The sequence below is a fragment of the Accipiter gentilis genome, chromosome 19 (assembly GCF_929443795.1).
Source record: "Accipiter gentilis chromosome 19, bAccGen1.1, whole genome shotgun sequence".
NCBI classification, from domain to species: Eukaryota; Metazoa; Chordata; class Aves; order Accipitriformes; family Accipitridae; genus Astur; species Astur gentilis.
The window spans coordinates 8,799,231-8,820,674 of record NC_064898.1 but is presented as its reverse complement, the minus strand read 5'-3'; the positions used below and the strand labels follow the sequence as shown (position 1 = coordinate 8,820,674).

General features: G+C 43.4%; 1 protein-coding gene across 14 annotated transcripts in view; it reads left to right on the top strand.

Moving 5' to 3' along the window:
• The first annotated feature begins 1,917 nt into the window (after window positions 1-1,917).
• The window catches only part of ZMYM2 (zinc finger MYM-type containing 2), a 97,677-nt gene continuing 78,150 nt past the window's right edge, over window positions 1,918-21,444 (top strand). For 6 of the 14 annotated variants that reach the window (XR_007508800.1, XM_049822776.1, XM_049822787.1 and 3 more), the window contains exons 1-2: window positions 1,918-2,173; window positions 3,326-3,383. The gene's annotated coding sequence lies outside the window, so the exon portion shown is untranslated. Of the gene's footprint in view, window positions 2,239-2,831; window positions 2,974-3,325; window positions 3,384-5,857; window positions 5,973-21,313; window positions 21,443-21,444 lie in introns of those variants that run through there. The other 8 variants (XM_049822782.1, XM_049822784.1, XM_049822781.1 and 5 more) reach the window with 8 other exon arrangements.

Here is a 21,444-nt window from a genome sequence, read left to right as displayed (position 1 = left end):
GTAGACCAAAAGACGTCTTCCCGAGATGTGCAATTGGAAAGGTTGGCAAATACATCATGTGGAGGATGGCTTAACATGGTTTTCACTTTTACCAACCTAGAAGATATTCAAGGCTAATAATGGAAATGGTCAGGAGCCAGCTGACTTGATGGAGTGTGTGAGATTCAATGTTGAAATTTCAACAGCTGTCTGGTTACTATGATCATAATTAGCTGGATGGTGTGATGCTGTAGAACAAAGTTTATTAATTTACAGGGCAACTTTGAGGACACCTTCAAAACAGATGGTGGTTCATCTCCATCGCGCTTCCTTCCTGGCAGCGGTTGTGTCGGAGCTGTTTCGCCATCAGGCACGAGCAATGGTGGTGCAAGCTGCCACCAGCCCTGAGGTAACTCTCTCCCCCCACACCAAGTAGCCCTTCCAAGCTTCACCTGATCGCTAGGATGGTGTGGAAAAAAAAAAACTTAAAAAAATTAATTCCCATCAACAACATAGAGTAACAGTGTTGGAGAAGCTTTTGGCTTGAGTTGTTGACCGAAGCCTGTGTCTCCGGGTGGGACCATTAGGAAGAAATTAGATGTATTGTTGTGACAACAGAAGATAGAAAATTTCTGGTCTCTCCCACACATGAAAATTAACAACCAAACGCACGAAGGGTGGTTGAGGAAGGAGACAGCCCTTAAGCGACTTCTGCGCCGCCCGAGAGCAAGGCTGCTCCGCGGGCTCCCCAGGCTGATGCCGCTGGAGGCTCCCACCTCCGGGCTGGAAATGGCGCCGGCGGCTTGAACCCGACTCCTTGCGCATGCAGGAGGCTCTCTCCAGGGGACACTGCTCCGCGTGGTTGACACGAACCGACACCGTCTGGAGGAGGCAGGGCGGGGTATTTGCTCGCTCTCTCTCCCTCTTCTGGGCAGAGGAGGATGAGTGAATGGGGCAGAGCGGGACCGGCGCGCCAGACGGCGGGCTGCGCTCCCCCAGTCCTCGAAGGAGCGGGCGTTGAGTGCCATGGCCAGCGCGGGCGGAAGGAGCCGCGCAAGGGAAGTGCGCATCCTCCATTTTGGCGGAGGGCGGGCGGAGAGCTTGGCTCCCGGCGCCTGGCCGCCGTCGCCGGCCGCAGCGCTCGTCCCCACACCGCGGCACCGCCGGGGGCACCCGGCTCCTCTTCCCGCGGGGAGCCGCGCAGAGGCGCTTCAAATGGACGCCCCGCTGCGCCTCACGTTGGTTCGAATTGGTCCCAAGCTCCCCGCAGCAGCTTCCGACAAAATGGAGGACGCCACCACTGCTACCACCACCACCACCACCACCACCACCAGCTCCTTCAGGAGCCATGTCGGCAGCTGACATGGCGCCCTCCCCCGCAGCGGGTGGGGGCAGGAGGGGCGTCCTGAGGCGAGGGCGGCAAGGAGGCGCTGCTCGGCGGGGCAGGCTGCGGGGCAGGCTGCGGGGCCGGCGCCCTCCCCGGGATACGTGCGCTCTCTCCCTTTCCCCTGTGGGAGCGCTTCCATTATCCGCGCTCCGTCCCTCATGGAAATGGCCCCAGGTTCAAAGCCCTGCCGAGGGAAGGAAGGAGCGGGGTCGCACCTCTCGGAGGAGCCCTGCCAGCCCTCTCGCTCGGCGGCAGCGGGGGGGAGGGGGGGAGCGGAGTGGGAGAGGCGAGCCCGCGCCCCACGGCGTGGGACTGTGGCGCCCACAGGGACCGAGCGCAAGGCTGGGATGGGCAGCGCAACCTCCTCGCCGGCGGCCGACCGGAGGAGCGCAGCCGGCACGGCCCGGCACGGCCCCGGCGGCAGCGCAAACTTCTGCAAGTTGCTGCTGTCAGAGCGCTGCGCGGGGAGCGCGAGCGCAGCCCTCGGACGCGGGTAACGAGCCGGTGGGCAACGATCCGGGTTCCTCAAACCTGATGGATCAAAGTGGGAAGAACCCCAGGCATGGCCAGGGGGAAGATTGGCAGTTTATAGGGTCAACCGGCTGCGGGCGGCTCTGATGGATGGGCCGCCCACCCACTCCGCTAGGCCAGCGCGACAGCCCGCCCTCTGGGGGAGCCAATGGCGGGGCGGGGAGGCGGGCCTCCCCCGAGCTCGCTTGGCCCGGTTCCTCCTCCCCTTCGCTAGCAGCTGCGCTTCGCCCGGGACTGGACCGAGTTAGAGTTGAGACGCCGGAGGAGTAGCGCAGAGTGCGTGCGTCCCCCGCGGGGGGGGAGGCTGGGGGGGTCCGTGCCTGCGAGCGGTGGGGAGCCGGGTAAGGTGGGGGCGCGGGGTGCTGCACCTCAGGGGCGGGCTGGCGGGCGGTTGGCGGCGCGGAGCTGCCCCCAGGGCGGGGATGGGAGAGCAGCCGCCGTGCCTCCGAGCTACCCGGGCTAAGTACCCCACGGTGTCGTCGCCGCTGCGCCGCCACCTCTGGCGGCGGCGGCGGCGCGGGCAGCGGCGGGGGCGCGGGCAGCGGCGGCAGCCCCGCGGATGACCATCGTGGCCCTGAGGTGGGCGACGGGGGTAAATGGGGGGCGCCCGGGGGCAGCCCTGAGGGGGTGGGGGGGTAGGGGCATCTGGGGGAAGGGCCGGGTCTCTTTTAGCGCCTCCTATTTTAACTCCCTCCCTCTCTCCCTCCCTTCCCCGCCGGGCCCTCGGCTGTTGTTCTGCCCCGGTGCCTCCCCCACCCACCGCCCTCGCCGCCCCCCCTCCCCACACCCCCCAGCCCCCCCGCGGGTGCCTCCCTCCCCTGCCCGGCGCGGCGCTCCGCGGATCCTGCCGCCGTCGCTGCTCCCCTCCCGTATTGTTTGGCTGGGTCTCTCTAATGGCGGACAGGAGGCGGCAGTGCTGCTGGCCGACTGCAGGGGGGCAAACCCGAGACCGGGGGCAACTGCCGCGGGAGCGTGCGGAGGGCCGAGGCGCTCGCCCGGCGCCCAGGCGCCGCCGCTGAGGGCCCTGCGACCCCCCCCCGGGGCGCCGGTTCAGGGCTGCTTAGGCAAGTTAGCAGGTAATATTTGCTCCCCGCCGTGGGTGCCGCCGCTGCCTTTACCCCCCCCCCCCCCCCCAACCCCGCGCGGAAGAAGCCCCCGGTGCAGCTGCGCCCGGGGGCGGCTCCTTGTCCGACCCCCCCCCCCCCTCCTTCAGCGGGGGGCAGGCGGCGTGGGTGTGCTTGAGGAGTACCCCACCGCCCCCGGGGAGGGCAGTTTTTTATTTATTTATTTATTTATTTACAGGGTTGGGATTAAAGGGAAGTGGTGGGTGATGCAGGCGGTACCTGCCCTGGCCGGGCAAAGGAAACGCTGCTTGGGGGCGCTGGCTGCTCCTCGCTGCCCCGTGTTAACCCCATGTCTTTCCCTTAGGCTCCAGCCCAGTTTGGTGCAGCCTTGGCAGAGACCAACAAGGAGAGGGAGCTCCATTGTGAGTGCTATTTACGTATCTATTTCTGCCTCTGCTAGACCTGCTTAGGGAGGGCTTGACCCACCCCCCCATATTCTCCGGGGGCAGGGGTAGAAGGAGGGGCCTCCAGGGTTGGGTGGGGAAATTCCTGGGTCCAGCAGCTGCTGCCCTGGGGCGAAGCCCCAGTAATGGCTGTGAGGCGGCTCCTCCTCGGGGTGGGCGCTGCTGCTGCAGACATCGCTCCTGCAATACCAACTCCCGCAAGCAGACGACGGGCTGCTGCCGCTGCTCACGTTACCCGGCTCAGGAGGGAGGGGGAGGGCATATTTCGGGTGCCCTCTAGAGTTTTAAAGCGTGTATTAAAATCCATGACGAGACACCTTTAGCCATCTTTGAATTTTTTCCCCCTGTTTCTCCAATCCCGTGTCCTGCATATCTTGAAGCTAAGAGGAGGCATGAGAGGTTTCAGATAACCCAGCAATTCACAGAGCGTGTTCCAGTGTCTCTCCTTTGTGCGTTCAGACTGGTTCTTTGCACCCACAGATTTGCTTGGGTGATTTTGTTGGGTGCCGCTGGCGGTTTGTGCATCTTGGCGGGGCTTCTGAGCCGTCTGCTTTACTCCTTCCCCAAAAAGCTCGAGGTCGCTGGGGAAACCCACAGCTTCCTAATAGCGAGCGTTTTCGACATTTCATCTGAGTGGGATTTTCAAAGCAGGTCGTGATCTCTGTTGGATGTTAGGTCAGCTAAGGAGAGGCTGATTACCAATCTCTGTCCGTAGGACTGGGGTGTCGTTTGACTCTGGTTTGTGCCCCTTTTAACAATGGGGTTTGGGGGGGTGGGGGTGCTGCACGGGGGGCTTCTGAGATCACCAGGTAGTGCAGCGGAGGAGAAAGTGAGGCGGCGTGCGCAAGGGGAGCGAGAGGTTGGGGAGCGCTCGAGTTGGGCCGCGGCCATGGGCTGTGGCCGCTAGAGGCCGCGCGGCGGGCGCAGCCGTCCCCGGCGGGTCTGGTGGGTAACGTGCCGCCGGAGAACAAAACAAAAAGGCAGCAGCGCCCGTCTTGCGCTCTGGGTTCTTCACTTGGGTGCAGGAGGGATTCAGGTGTTGTAGTCTTCCCCACCACTCGTGTCTTGAAATAATTCCCACCCCCCCTTGCCGTTCTACATAGTAGATTTCCCAGATTTGCATAGCTTGCAACTTTCTTTGTCACTTTTTGGTGGCTTACGTATACAAAGAATAAGTGGTTCTCTGCAAAACGTCACTGCTTAGGAGGAAGGCATCAGATTTGGGTTTATTCTGAGCTTCGAAAATTACCAACCTCTTGAAAGACCCTAAGAGTTTGAATGGCCTGTTGTCGTTAATAAAGTGGTCTGTTCTAAACCTGGACTTCTTACTGTAAGTTTCAGTTGTAATTTTTTAACTCTTACTGTGTCTTGGTTACCATCTAATTTTACTTCTGATTCATTATACATTCCAGTCAGAATGTTCTGCTTTTTCTGATGCTTCTTCATGTTAAAAAAGTTACTTCTAAGAGTGATCAAGGCAAATAATGCTTTGGAAGGAGGGAGGGTGTTGTGTTGGAAGGGAGTGAAAAAGGATGTTGTGTATTGGAGCTGGCTTGAAAAAATTTTTGCAGCTTTGTGTGGCTGCCTGTGAAAAGATGAGAATACTGCCAAGAACAGCTGTATAGCTAAGATTCAGTAAACCTCAATAAGCAGTTGCCAGCTGGTTTGTGAATTACACTAACGTCTTGCACAAAAGCATCGTAGTAGATGGCACATTGTCCTCCTCCAACTGTGGTGGCATAGGCTTTTCTCCAGCACGTCACTGGAGGTAAAAAGCGTATCCTATGGCATGTGATGAGCCATGCTGTTGTGTGAGGGAGTGTAATCGGTGCTTACTGCTGCAAGGTCAGCTCTAGGAACCAAACTCTGTAGCCACAATTTGTGAAAATAAAGGTGGTCATGGGACATTGTCAGGTAGTTAAAATAAATAACTTGTTTTAATAAAAGACTGTCTTAATTAGAATATTTAATACATTTTCTTTATATTATTGTTATTAATCCTCTTTGACTCCAATTATATGATTGCATTTTACTGTTGCTTACCCTGGAATAATATGCTAAGAGGGATTTGTATCAGCAAGAATGTACAAATGCCAGTGAAAAAGTGAAAGCAAGTTTCTTTGTCTTCTACAGAGCTCGTTCAAGTATATGGAGGAATGTGGGACCAAAACTTTTTTTTCAGATTTTTGCTGTCTTGTCTTTTTTTTGTCCAGCAGCATCATGACCAGTCTTGCATTGTTGCAGTAGCTTTCATTTTGGTTTCAAGGACTAAATGTAGAATTACTGAAGTTCTGTTGTCTTGTGTCAGAGTTTGCAACCAATTGATATACTCTGCAACAAAAGCAGAATGAGGAGTTCTGTGAATAATTTCTATCAAGCATTGTTACTAATGGAAAATCCACTGTTCATGGAGAACTATTTCTTTTTTCCAGAAGACATGTACATCACAAATAACAATGAACTCAACCTAGCTGTGGAAAGGGATTGAAATTTGAAGCTCAGAAGAGTTCAAAAGACTAGCAAGCTGTCCCTTCTGAGAAGTTTGAGGTAATACTTGCCTCATGAGGCTCTTAAAGCTCCATATGCTACAGGAGTTTTGCTGTCTGCTGAAATTGTTGAGTTTAACTCAACAGTTGAAAGTGCTTTTTTTGCAACTTCCTTTGAACTTCATTTCAGTGATTTAATCTTACTAGGTGAATGCTCCAAGAGGATAACTGGGTTTCTGAGAGATTAGAGTTCAGAGGAAACTTAGCTTTTCTTCCATACTTGTAGCCTACCTACATGCTACTGGCAAGTATGGCTGGCAGTAGATACTAACTTGGTGTATGAATGATCTGCTCAACTTAGATGCTAGTATTAATATTCTTCATATTGGGTCAAGATTTGTAAATTTGTCAGATAGTGTTTTGTACTTCTGAGACAGCTTTTAAGTAGAACAGAGCAGTGTGAGACTTCTGGAATGCAGTTGCATGGTATGTTCTCCTCGGTTAACACTTTGACTATATTGATTTTATATCATAGTTTTCCAGCTGCAGAGTGGCTTCCAACTCCTCCTGTTTGTTGCCCACGCTGCACGTGTTGGTGTAGATGAACTTCAATTGGGCTATTGATCCTGCTGCCATTTTGGGGGGAGAAGCCCTAATTCCTATGTGACTGTTCTGAGGTGCTTCTGTGGTTTCCAGTGCTCCAACAAGCCTTATGTCTTTGCTGCCACATGGACCTCCATCCCTTACCCCCACCGAGATGGCTAAGCGTTCATTGCTGCTCTGGTTGGCTTGGCTGAATACGAGCTGGCAGTATGCCCAGGTGGCCAAGAAAGCCAAGAGCATCCTGGCTTGTACCAGAAATTGTGTGGCCAGCAGGACTAGGGAAGTGATCGTCCCCCTGTACTCGGAACTGGTGAGGCTGCACCTGGAATACTGTGTTCAGTTTGGGGCCCCTGACTACAAGAAAGACATGGAGGTGCTGGAGCATGTCCAGAGAAGGGCAACAAAGCTGATGAGGGGCCTGGAGCACATGTCTTATGGGGAGCTGCTGAGGGAACTGGGTGGTTTAGCCTGGAGAAAGGGAGGCTCAGGAGAGACCTTACCACCTCTACAACCACCTGAAAGGAGGGTGTAGTGAGGTGGGGGTTGCTCTATTCTCCCAAGTAACAAGCGATAGGATGAGAGGAAGTGGCCTCTAGTTGTGCGAGGGGAGGTTTAGATTGGATATTAGGAAAAACTTCTTCACCAAAAGGGTTGTCACGCATTTGAACAGGTTGCCCAGGGAAGTGGTTGAGTCACCATCCCTGGAGGTATTTAAAAGACATGTAGATGTGGTGCTTGGGGACATGGTTTAGTGGTGGACTTGGCAGTGTTAGGTTAATGGTTGGACTCAATGATCTTAAAGATCTTTTCCAACCTGAATGATTCTATGATTTCAATGCTGTTTATTTATACTTAAATTGTTTTGGCAATTTAGGGCTTCTGTCTTCTGTTAGCTTCCAGAAAAATAGCAATTTTAAGACAAAACCCATGTTTATTGTGAATCTCTGTGCAACTAGAGTTCAGTAAGATTCTCACACACACACAAAATTTGATTATATGTCTGTATGGATGAGAACATCAACAGTTACAATAGATGAGATCAACAGCTGGCCTTTATAGACAGGTTAGATCATAACTCTTCACTGAGGGACTTCAGGCGAAGGCATGAGAATATCTCATGAATTGGACATGTCAATGACGAAAGTTGTTTTCTTACTCCAGTTTGCTATCAGAACAAAATAATTTCAATCAATGGTTATAATACAGATGACAAATTTGGGTATTACTAGTCCACCATAAATAAAATTAACAGAGTTTATTCAGTTTTGTGGTCAGCTGAGGGTCTGTCTTTATCTGTGTTTCCCAAGCTCTTTGGAGCTACCTTCACTATAACTTCCTTCTCTGCCCCTTCTACCATCAGCCACTGGAGAATAATCTGATGGGGTTGGCTGGCATTCATTGTTGAAGCAGGGATGCAGAAGCAACTGTTCAGTGCTCCGAACAGAGTAGCTGCAGTAATGGTTTGAAATGTACTCAGGCGTTACTAGTGCCTTCCCCAACCATACTGAGTGTCAATAGCACAAGAGGATTGTGGTGGTTTTTTTGTTTGCTTTTTTTTTTAAAGTTTGGCTGAGATGAGATTACCTTATCATGCATTGCTGTTGTGCAGAAAGGATAGTTAAGTCTAAAATACTTGACACTTACTGCTTTACCTAAAATAAATGAATTGGGCACTCTGTACTTCACTGTACATTAAGGTTCATAAACCTTTTTCCTTAACTCTTACAAGACTATCAGAATCCTTCAGTTGGTATCATTGTAACTTTTAAAAAACATAGTATCTAAGTTTGTGTAACTAGTGCTGTACAAAAGTCTTTCAAGGCATAGTCCCTGCTCATTAGTTTTAATACTTACTGACACATGCCAAGCAGGATGTCGTCTTAATTCCACCTTTTCCCCTGTTTAATAGATTGTGCAAAGTAGTGAGGTATACTTGGTCACATGCTCTGTTAACTGATGGAATAAAAACTGCTTAGATACTTGCACCATAGCTCACCAGTCTAACTCTTGGGAGGTTGGCAAAGGAAGTGGATCATTAGGAGAGGACAGTGGCATTATGGAAGAGTTTGTATTGGTTTCTGTATGTAGCTTCCTCAATTCTTTTGTTGTGAAGGATGGCATTGGAAGAAGATGATAAAATTGAGCATAAGACATAGAATAACTATGTGCACGATTTAGGGCTGTTATGGCTCATAGTCACTCTTAGAAACGTGGACCTGTTTGTTTTCCTCCTGCAGACTTTTGTTGGAAGCATATTGGCATCTTACATTCCTTTAGGCTCTTTTGCACAATGTAAACTGTACTGAACTTTAAACAAAAGCCCACTCGTGATGCAACTATCCTTCCCCCCCCTTGAAAGTTTAACCTTGGTGAAAACCTCACTTTTTTCTGGAGTTCCTTTTCTTTAGATCCCTGTAAGACCTCTCCAGTTTGGCATTTACCCCTAGCACTATATCAAATTTCTCTAAAAGATACTTTGTTAATCTCATTCATAAACTCGGCTATCATCTCTGTATGGATGACCTTCAAGTCTCTGTTCTGGACTTGCTCACTTCTATACCGGCTAGATCTCACTGTGTGCTTCTGACTTCTCATTGTGGATGTCTGACCTTTAGCTCAGGCTACTATCACAAAGGCAATCCTTCCTCCCCAAAAGGAAAACTTTCTGTGCCATCTCTCACTTGTGAACAGCATTGTCATAAGATCCTTGGTTTAAGCCCATAATCTAGCCCTTGTTTTAGACACAGCACACTACTCTTCTAACAGACTGCAGATTTCTTCTATGTAGTAAGCTGTCCCTTAATTGTTAATAAACAATTAAGTGTTTATTATTTAGTTGTGTTAATAAATCACATGACTAAATCTCATACCTTGCCTTTCATCTCTGTATCTTGTGGTAACAGTTTTTCTTGTGGTTGTGGTAGAAATGATCCTGCTCTGTTGATATGGATTCACAATGCTGAACAAGAGAGCTTTCCTCATCCTCTGCTTTAACTGACTGGTCTTTTTTCATCTTGTATTTTATGGTTGTAAAAGTAACAAGTTACTTGCCTTTAAAGTTGGGGTTTAGCTGTGAGGGATGTTACCTTTTTTTGTTGTTAATGAGATTTTAAGTGCTGCTTAGAAGGTGACATTGTGGTAGTTAAACACTTCTGTTTATTCTCCTGTGATGCTGCTTGTGGTCAGAGAAGTTCCCTGTATGCACCCTGTAAAGCAATTGCAACCTGGTAATGCGAAAGGAGATAACTTTAGGAAACAAAGCCTACTAAAAGCCAAACCACTGCCTTCCCTGTCACCTTGGGACTCAAAACTCACCATCCTTAGAATAAGAACTAATTCTAACTGTTTATGGTGGTGTTGTTTCCTTGTAGTCTTCTTTTTGTGTCTTTCCATCTGTTGTCCCTTATGTTTAGGTTGTTTGCTCTTTGAACAGTCTTATTCTGTGTTTGTACAGTGGCTACCATAGTGTGGTCCATAACTTTGGCTCCTAGGAGCCTGTGATAACAGTTGCAATGTGTGGGTGTGTTATCAGTGTCGTCTTTCTTCTTTTTTTTTTTTTAATTAATGTTTATGTGTGTGTGGAAAGGGGAAGAAGACCTAGTGTTCTGTTATACCTGAAATAATGTCATCATTTTGTTTGAGCAAGAATTGATGATTAATATACCAACCTATATACGTTTCAGAATTCTTACTAAGCTGGAAGAATTTACCAGACATCTTTTGAAGTAATGGTTAGTATTTCTGTGTGCATGGGTTTTGGGACGGGTTTGTTTATTTTGTTTTGCTTGTGGTGGTCGTTGTGGTTTTTTTGAAAAATGTTCATTCAGAAGGTGATGTTTTGTTCTGGTGGATGGTGCCTCATTAAAGAAGCCAGGTAGTATCTAGAAAGGCCAGGTAAGAAGTTATCTGTAATACATATAATAAAAATATAATTGCAATTTAGAAGTGACACAAAATTGAGAGCTCAGCAAAGGTTGGTTGGTTGGTTTTTTTTACCAGACACCAATGTTGGATATATCTTGGAATTGTTGCCATTGTCACTGTGTTTGGCCATCCTTATGTATACTTCTATCCAAAGAACTGACAAATAAAAATACTGAGATGGTCTCAGTGTATCAGGCTAATATTGTGTATAGTACAGCAATTATGATCTGAACTAAGTCCAGCATTTTTTAATAATTAAAAAGAATTTGAGAGTTTGGAGAAGACCTACAAGAGTGACTTAAGGAGTGGAAAACATGCTTTCTATTAACAGACTTTAGAAACTCAGTCTGTTCCTCAATTAGATGGGAATAGATTAGGGTGTGACTTCATCCTAGTCTAGGACAGACTGTGTGCCCAATAACATATTAGATAATAGGGTGCTTTTCCCAGCCCCCCCAGTCTTAAAAAGTCTTAATTCCTGAGTGCTGGTTATTGCCTAAGCAATACAAATTCAGACAGGGAACAGTGTGTAGCTTTTCAGCAGGTAGGATAACTTAAGAGCTGGGTTAACTAAGAGTTGGAATAACTTACTGAGGCATCACTTTCTTCTTTTTAGGCAAAAGTTTGAAGAGGATTTGAAAAGCTCCCCACTAGCAAAGTAAAGAGTTGTTTGTTTTGGGTTTTTGTTGTTTGTTTTTTTTTAGCTTGGAGTACACTTCATGTTCTGCAGATCTTTATTCCAGTTACAAATTTGTCAAAAGATAAAATATTGGCTTAGAACAAATGCTACATAGTGTATTTTTCATGGGGTTAAATTCTAATAAGCGTCTATGCTTGGTTGCAGGACTGTTTAAACCAGCCTAATTTAGGGTTGTCATTGTCCTCTCTTTGTACCAACACTGGCCTTTTCTGTTTCTGTTTTTGGGGGGAGTTAGTTTAGCTTCATGAATCATCACAATGAGATTTGGGGCAGGGGGAGCTTGCATAGGTGTTGGGTGTTTGCTCAGTTTTTTTGTATTCAGCTTTCTACCATGTTAGCTCCCGTGGTGGACTGGCTAGGACTCATAAACAGCTAGGGAGAAAGAGTTGCACTGGAGAACGTAGGAGAGAGGAGTAGGAATTCAAAACCACAGTAGTCCTGTGCTGATCTGGATGTGGTTTATTGTTGTGGAATTGCAACCTTAGCAAATACAATATGCATCTAGTTGTTTAAAAATAAAGCTACCTTTTACTTTTTAAAACTAGTTTGATAAACTGGAGTCTTGATTGCAAAATGTAACTTGCAGCCAGCCAGCAAGCGCAGCTGTGAAAACCTGTCATACTTGTGTTGCTTACTGTATCCATTCTTGCCTTGGAACCCATCTCCCATCAACCTTACTTCAGCATAGAACTTGAACTCTTTTGCAGTTGCTTTTTCTTTTCTTCCCATTCCTTTTTTAAATTTCATTTTGTTTATGATGATAAGATTTTCTTTCCTCTGTTACATTGTAGCTTCATTGTCTGTTTACTTGGTCATAGTCTATGTGGGTTTCCCTCCTATGTGTAGCGTAGTATTCAGGTACTACTCTCTTAAATTTGGTTTTCCCTGTTCTGAATTACGAGATGTATTGAATGCTAATCACTGCAGGTAAATTGTGTCAAAGAAGCTTGTCCACACTGGGCCAAAAATACTAGGTTTTTAGCCAATACTTGGGTATTTCTCAGGGATGACAAGTCTGGTTGAGACTACTAGCTGATGTTGGTTGTTGTTAAAGACAAGGAAAATGGTCTTATTTACACAATTCTTGTTCATTTATGAACTATGGCATGACAGTTTTTCTAAGCACATGCAAAGTAAAAAGAAAGGATTAAAAAAGCATTAGTAAAAAGATGTGTGCAGTCAGGCACTGAGAAACTGGGTGTGCTGTTAGGCATGGTGGTTACCAGTTATCCATGCAGTTACTTGTTTCATGGGCTGTACGTATACGAAAATAGACTGCATGCTAGTTTAAAATAAAAAATTTAAAAAACCCGAAACAACAACCAAACAAGAGGAAGCACTAATGAAGAATAACATTAAAAGTCCTTGTTGACAATTAGTAAAGCATCTTCATTTCTAAAATGTGTGGGAATAATACGGGCTGGGCACTGATAGGATAGGAAGCAGCTTCAGGTAGTCCTGGTGGACAGCAAGTTGAACATGAATAATGCACCCTTGCAAGGATGAATGCAAACAGCATACTGGGATGAATTAAGCAAGACTGTAGCCAGCAGTTTGAGGGAAGTGATTGTTCCTCACTGTTTGATATTTGGAAGACCACATCTACAGTGTTTGGTCCAGTTTTGGGTAAACCCTGTTATAATGAAGATATTGATAAGCTGGAGTGAGCCCAGTGGAGGGCCACCAGCTTAGAGGTCTGGAGCACATAACAAAGAAGGAAAAGCCGAGAGGGATGCGTGTGTTCAGACTAAAGTGAAGGCTGGAGGGACATGTTACTGCTGTCTTCAACTAATTAATGGGAAAGTATAGAGAAGATGAAGCCAGGATCTTCTCAGAGATGCACATTGATAGGATGGCAGATAACAGGCATAAGTTGCAACAAGGGAAATTCTGAATAGTAAAGATAATCAAACACTGGAAGAGGGTGTCCGGAGAGGCTGGGAAATCCATATGCTTATAGATATTCAGCACTCTGTTGGATAGGACCCTAACAACCTGACTTAACTTCAAAGATGGATCTCATTTCTAATTTGTCACTGCTGTGAGCTGGAGTAGATTTGATAAGATGTTATCCAGAGGTCTCTTCCAACATCAGCTGTTCTATTAAACTTGCAGCATTTAAGCTAAGTCTGATATCATTTAGGGACCAAGAAGGTGCTCTCCATTGATATGCAGTGCTTTACTGTAAGTTAATTTGAACACTGTTTTCCCCCAATAACACAAAAGTAAGAATTTGTGCTGTTTGGGTAAAATTATTAATGAAATGTGAATGCATGAAATTGTTTAAAAACTGCATCTTAAAATTACCTTAAATGTACTGACTTAAAGTGTATTTTACAGGGAAGGTTAACTTCTCAACAGAATTGGCATTACTGTAGTTAATAAATTGGTCTGTTTCTAAACATTTAGTTCTACAGGATGCATTACATCTAGTAGGCCCCATCCTCTTGCACCTGAATTTTCTCTTCTTGTTTTCTTCCTCTGGTTGTTTTTTCAGATTTGATTAGTTTATACATGATTGGCTGTACTGCCAATTTCTTGTAACTTTACAAATTTGAAAGATTGTGTGCTACTTGTGTATATTAGGTGCTTACAGATTAGTATAGTCACTATGATCATGATACAGTTCTATTAAAAGTATAGCCAGTGCAACTATACCTCTTATGAAAGACAAAGAAATAGAATATTTGCTTGGTTACAGAGCCTTTTCTCATTAGTATCTATACTAAATTTGTAGCATTTGCTGTAATACATCTGTAAACAGAGTGCTTCCAACCATGTTGCCTAGAACCTGTGATAATTAAAAGCTGTTTTAAAGGGTTTATACACTGTGTGTATTACTATTTCAATTTAATTTCTTGAATGCTAGCAAAAGCTAGGGACTTCATAGATTTGAATTCTCAATTAATCTTCATTGGTCCCTGTGGAGCAAGAGTAAGGCATGTTTTTGAAATGTGCTGTGACCCACTGACATTTATCAGTGGCCTGTATTCCATTGCCCAGTCCACACTCCTAAATAATTTTACTACTCTCAGATCTGTTTCTGATCTAGCCATTCGGTATGTATTTTTTTCCTACTAAGTATTATGTTTTTTTAAAGTTAAGATACATCAAATGACAATTTGTCGTCTTTGCATGCTGTATTCAGGCCACTTGCTACTGTTCTTTTTATTCTTCAGTATTTTACTTCCCCTTTTCCTATTTTCATATCTTTAGCATATCGTTTCTCTACTGTTACTGTACTGCTCCTTTTCCACTTAGGTCATCTTTCAAGTCTGTTGCTGTCGTCTAGTGTTACCTACTTTCCTGGAAATAGATAGGCATTTGGATATAAGTAATAGATAGCATTTAGATAGAACTTATTCTGTGGGTCCTTTGGTTCTTTGTCTTGTTGCACCTTCCTATTCCATTTATAATAAAGGATATCCTTAAGCAGCACGTAGCTGTTTGAGTAGTAAGAGAAATAAAATTTACTGTCTACCACATTACACAGAATGGTTTTTAAGGCTAGAAGTGGTGCTGTGTTCTTGCTGATCAGCACCTTTTCATGATTAAACAGCCATGAAATACACTGAAAGTGTGTGTGTATAAGGGGGAGATACATGTCAGTATGGCTGCCCTAAAACTTATACGTAGTTAGTCAACATCATGATTTTGATTTGCCATGAGTTGCTATGCCGAGTGCTGCTTATACCCCTATGAATAATCTTGAAAATGATTGGTGCTTGGTGTAGATACACTTGCATTCAAGATTGACCCTGAATAGAATCAAGTTTGAGATTGACCCTGAATTTTGATTCTGTTCATGCATACAGGGGAGCAGTTCTTAGCACTGGTTTAGTAGGAAGACCCAAGGAAGAGGCCGTATTAAGTAAAGGTATTCAAATGTTTCTGGAAACATCAGTTGGAAATCAAATGTCAGCATTCACATATAACACTGGTGGCTGCAGTGCAGTTGAGATGCTCAGGAGATATGGGAGTTTGCATGTTTTCAGTAAGCTTTAGTTTGTGTGTAAATAGTTTCTTTTTTTGAATAAAACAAAAACTTTCTGACTCAACTGCTTCAAAATATTTCTTTCACTATGTAGATCTTGCCTTTTTACTCTTCTTAGTTGCTGTCTTTGCTGGTTTATAGGTCTTTGTGTGCATATGCTTTTCTCTTAAATTTCCTGAAATCTGTGACAAACACATTTTGGGTGTTATGTAATGACTTTTAGTAAGCTAATTTCTTCAATCCATACAACTCCTTTGAAAATCTGGGGGAGGAATGAAATTTGAAGCAGCTCCAAATGTCTTGGAAAATAAATTCTGGAGTAGTGTCTCTAGGCTGAAGTAATGAGATCTCAGGCTTTTGTAATGATGGTACTCAGACAATGGATAGATGAGATTTGTGGACCTAAACTTAGTATCCTGTTCCTGAAAGCTTCTACGCGTGTTCTGAAAAAACAGCAATATAAATATATTCATGGATTAGTGTTAAATGTTATTCAGACTCTTGGTTAATATTTATAATGAACTTTTATAATATTTTAAGGAAGACCCTTGTTTTACTTTAGTGTAGTGAATACACGCACTTGAGTTCAGCATGGAGTATGCAAGTATTTATGTTAAACTCAGTAGTATGATTTGTGTGTGAAGCTAGTAGACTGATGAAATAATTGTGTCACTGTGGCCTTAATGTAGTATGTTAGGTTTGCTTAAAGTTTTAGATACCATACTGATCATGATCAGCGACTATACATGTGTTTTAATATTCAGTCTGTCACTGCTTGTGTCATTGTCAGTTAGCATGTGCATTTTGGATTGTTTTACACAGTATTTGCTGTCAGGGTAGTGCAGTTCAGTCTGTGGCTATCAGATTGTCACTAGTATCCTGTCTGCTAAAATGATCTCTACACTGAAGTTGAGATCTGTGGCACCAACCTTGTTATGTTCAGGCAGAGCTGTTAGTGTTTTTGCACAGAGATTTTTGTTTTGGGGAACTGATATTGCTGGAAAGTACTCCAGCAGGGAAGTGAGCTAGATCAACTTTTGTCTGGTTATGTGTGTGGCTGCAGAAGCAGCTGTGCCACATGATAGCATAACAAAATGACTCTGTGGACCTGATAACTAGGTGGACCCTCAGAAGCGTTAAAACTTTTGTTGAAGTCAGAGATGTAGAAGTTGACAGTAAATCAGAGCCACTGCATGTCTGAGGCATATCTGAACATGAAATGCTAGGTTTGATGACTAGAAATCCCTCAGGAAGGATATAAGGAGGAAAAAAAAACCCAAACAAAAAAAAACAAAAACAAAACAACCCACCAAACAAAAAAATGCTGAATGTTTATAGTAAGAACATTTAATAAAAATTGCTTTATTGTGTGGCTCCTGTGGTAAGAGTTTTATATCTGATGACCCAGAAGGGCCCTACAACTCCTTTTTTTCTAACATGGAGTTCTCACATAGGTAGGTGTCTGTCCGTACATTATTCATTACCCAAATTGAGACTGGACTGCAGTAGCAGCATTCAGATTTAGCTTAAAGCTGGCTTAAATTGCAGCCCTTTAAAAATGTTGGGTTACTTCTGCTTTTCTAGCACTTGTTAGTTGTTATGACTGAGTATAGTAGAGCTATTAGACTGCCTCAGTTGCAGTGTAAAAGAGCTACTTAAAGGTGATTTTAATTGGAGTGGTTTACTTTTGCTTTTGGGGTGAACTGTGGCATACATTCAGTCAGCCACTGGTGTTCAGTTGATGGTTCGTACCCCAGGAAAGCCATGGTATGTGGGTTGCATCTGGTTGTGTAGGGAATTAACGTTCCTGAGTTGTAGCAAGACATTACAGCACACTGTTAAGCTAGAGGGCTTCTTGCTAGCTGCATACAGTCTTTACAATAGATTGAGTTTTTGATCATCAGACTTATGAATAGTCAAGTGATAAAAAGTGACTTTCTGTAATAAGGAAGGATGAGAACTCTTGGAAGTAACTGAATAAAGGAATTAAATGTTGTTATGGTCAAAGAAATGTCAGGGTCAGGAATTAATCGTTAGAACCATATGGCCTCACAGAACATTGAGATGTGTTCAGATGAGTCTCTTACCTGATTATTTTGTCTACACGTTGACACCCATCCCCCAACTGAAGTCAGCCTGACAGCCGTAGGCCAAAATTCAGATTTTGGGTAAGCGGGTAAAGCTTCCATGAGGCTAGTGACATTTCTTCTGCATGTAAGAATAGTATTATTATTCCTCTACTAGGTTAATTTAATTGCTCTGCTAGGTTAGTAGACAATTCAGTGACCTGTTTGCAACAGTGATGTCTAGAAATAGAAACTTTGCAGATTTTTCTGCATGTGTATTCTGTTTTTCAGTAACTGGCTGGCTAAGAACTTTTGTAGAGTTGCCTTTGGACCACTATGTTTAACAATCATCAGTGCATTTATTTTCATTTTTGCCCAATCCCTATTTGAACTGGTTGTATTTCTGGTCTCTGTAGCCTTCTGCAGCAAAGACTTTCACAATTAAGAAGGAAAGAAAATGTTTCCCTGCGCAATAGATTATTAAATATAATTATTTCACTGGGTGCCTTTTTTGTGTGTTGTAAGACACTGAGCATAGCTCTCATCTTCTGTGTATTTTTTTCCTTGCAGAAATATGATCTTCCTTGAGTTGTCTGTCTTTTCAGAGAAGACTTTTCCTTTACTATAAATCATTTATGTAACTCATCTGTTTTTCCCTTTCTCTGAAAGGGGGTGACCTGAACATCTTGTGATTAAAAACATAGTTCACCAGCATCTTGCTTATGTAGTGACAAATGTGTTCTGTATTGTTCTTGATTCTTCTTTTATATTGTTTCTCTTCTTTGGTTTTTGATGATTGAGTAGCTTTGATTTGAAAGAGTGAGTGTTGCAACTTGGATCTTAAACTTCTACTTTAGAGGAATTGCTAGGTATGTAGTAACTCTTTTCTTCCTGTTCATTACCTTGCATTTATGACTAGTGATTTTGCCTGTACCTTACTGTCTGAGCATTCAGTACTGTGATATCCTTCTGTAGTTCTTTACAACTGGTTTCTGTTTTCAGCTGCTGTGAATAATTTTGTATAATTAGGAAACTGTCACTTAGGTAGTCACTGTCCCTTATTGTTGATGTATGTACGTTGACCTATATAATTGTATTTTGGAAACCCTCTGGTAACTTCTCTTTATTGTGATAACAGCAAACAACACATGATATTTTTCTCTTTACATAATTACAAATCCCCCAGAGAACCCTTTCTCAAATCTTTATTTATAGATAATTTCCACTGCAGTCTTTAGTGAGTAATGTGCTTGAATGCCTTTTGGAAGTCTTAAGTGCTGTATACTAGTTTAATCAGAGTTGGTCAACAAGTCTGAACCTTTCAAAAGATCTCTTCAGTAGTCCTGTGAGGCATTACCTTTTCTTTGTAAAATCCATGGTAATTCTTTCCCCATATATAATTTTTTCTTTCGTATATTCAGCTGTAGTTTCTATCGGTCTGTTTAGTGATGGAGATAGGACTGTAGTCTATTATTTGGGTAATTGTTAGCACCTTCTGCTTAAGTAATTGGTTACAGATACTGAACTACAAAATTGCTGACTGTCTTTAGAAATCTTAAGTGAATGCCATGTGGCCCTAGTGATTTGTTCTAAAATCCTCTTCTGTTAGCACTTTGATAGGACATTTTTCCTCTAACTTGACCCCTAGAAAGAGAGCTTAGATGTGTTCTTCCCTGATCTTTTCCTTACTGAACATCAAGGCAAAGAGTTTATTATGTGTTTTCTGCTGTGGTTCAGGCTTCTTGGGTACTCTTTTTCTTTAAGAAAATGTTACTGTTTGTAAAATTGGCAAGAATTGGCATTTTAGACAAACCTTGGCTCTGACATAGCTCAGTAGCCTGTCTTGAGCCATGCCTAGCAAAAGGTAGAGAATAGGGCAAATGTATATGAAACTTCCCCCTAGTACAATTACAGAATCTTTGTAGGTCAGAGACCTCCTGATAGTACTCTTTATGGCTTTGGGGGGTCTTTTTAGATTGTTTTTATACTTAATAAGGTGAAGTTTTTAAACAGTCTTCATGCTTTCAAGAAGCTTTTTGTTCTAGTTGCTCCATTTAGTTTCCTTTTAACTGGGTTCCTCGCACTTATGTTGTTCTCCTTTTTTAAGTCAAATGTTGAAGTAATGAATTATTATTACTATTCTTTCCCTGGGAATTTAAATATGCTTTTCTGGACTGCTGTCTGGATAATTACATCTTGAACTCTGTTGCGTGGCTCAATTAGATCAGGAGTTGTTTTTCCTTCTGTTAGTCTTCCAGCTGGTTGCAGTTGGCTGTGTTGTAAGAATTTTTCTCCATCTTTCAGTGGTGGTTTTTTGGGGGGTGGAGGGAGGTGTTTAGTTGTTTTTGTTTTTGTTTTTTTTTTTTTCCTTGGGGGTTGGAGAGGTGCTGTCTGTCCTCTTCCCCTAGTCTGCACAACAGTAGTTGAAGACCTCAGTTATTACTTTGCAGTCTCTCTTGTTCCCCTTATCTCACACATGCTGTCACCATTGAATGGAAGTGATTGATAGTATACCATTAATACGCTATTTCTTCTAGTTTGGATATGAAATTTAAATGCAGCACAGTACCTTACAGTACCTTTTGAGGTAAATAATTTAGTTAGGATACTGTATTTTCCTAACAGAAAGTAGTATTCCTTCACTGGGACAAATCAATCCCTCTCTTATTGTTCCTTAGTGTAATACTGTCTCCTGGATTTTGTCTGTCTCTTCACTTTTGAAGATGTCTCAGTTATGTAGTCTCTCAAAAGCAGTCTTTCAAGTTTTCCTTTTTTATTTTTAGGCTTCTAGCCTTTATGTGGAAGTACTTGCACATGCTGGTCCTACTTTGGATGTCTGTTTCAAGTGCCCTGTGTTGGTGGAACTGTAGTTTTGGCTGGATTTCAGTGACTCCTTTTGATTTTTGTGACTTTGCTCCAAGTATACATAACCATGACTCTGCTCTTCTGTCACCTTCATTGCAGGTGTTATTAATGGCACTTAGAAAAGGCTTTTAAATTCCAGTTTCTGCTTTTGTTAGTGGAGTTGATTATTTTTTTTTTTAGGTAGACGCACACCCCACCTCAATTTTTGCAATTCATGATAAATTTAAAGCTATTTTATCATTCAACAATGGAGTTAAGACTTGGCCTATGGAGTGTTACCTAGCTGGCTATCTTAAAAGCTGTAGTATTTGTCATCCTTCCAGAGAAGTGTCTGTATTTTGCCTTTTATTTCTTCCAGCAATTAAGCCTTGAATGTACCTATGGGATTGTAATTTATTTCAGTGTGAAGACTTTTATAGATGAGTGACGTAGCCTAATTTAAAAGGGGGACACACAAAGCCTGGTTCAGGAAGGGCTGTTGTATATTGGTATTGCCTCTGTTTCCATCCAGCTGTAACTTTGGTCTAATTTTCAAAGTCTCAGCAATTCATCCAGTGATCAGTCTAATCAATCTTACGGGTTTCTAGCAATTGTATTTCTATTGTTAAGCATCCTTCACTGTTACCACTTGAGGTATGAGGTTTTTCCTAGTTTCCCATTCTAAACCTTTTCACTCTTTAGATCATTCCTTTTTTTGGTAGTTTTTAATTTAGAAATACTGACTGACGTTGCCTATGTAGTTTTTGTGTTTCTCCTTGGTACTAGCATTTTTAGAAAATAAACTACCTCATTTTGCAAATTTTTGGAAAAAAAATCCATTTTGGGGGTAATTTTGTTGCTGTGTCTTGCAGAGGCAGGAGCTGGTATTTGTGAGGAAACATATGCAGATTTTACTTGTGGCTATGCACTAACAGTTAAGCACATTAAACTTCTCTTATTTTTATGTTATACCTAATAATACAGGTCATTAAAACTTTTTTAAGAGCCTTTGTGTAAAAAAAATAATATCTTTTTGCCTAATTATATTTGTTTTGGGTCTTGCCTTTGCTAAATATTATGTGCATGTACTGCAATAGAGCCCCAGTCTGTCTTTCTACTAAAGATCTGTAAAAATAGGAATAGCAAAGGTTCAAGTCAGGCCTGAAGTATAGTCTTGGCATAGTCTCATTTCTTCTTTGCTCCCATCTGTTCAGGTATATTTAAAACTTTATTAAAAGCTTTATGTGCTTGTGATGCTTTTGTCCTTGTAGAGAAAGAAAATACATGGAATAAACCTGGGAAATTTTAAGAATCAGTGAACTGAATTAATTCTTTTCAGCAAAAGCTGAGATGTAGGGAAATCTAACTCTGAATTATTCAGCCCTAGAGGGAACAATAAGGT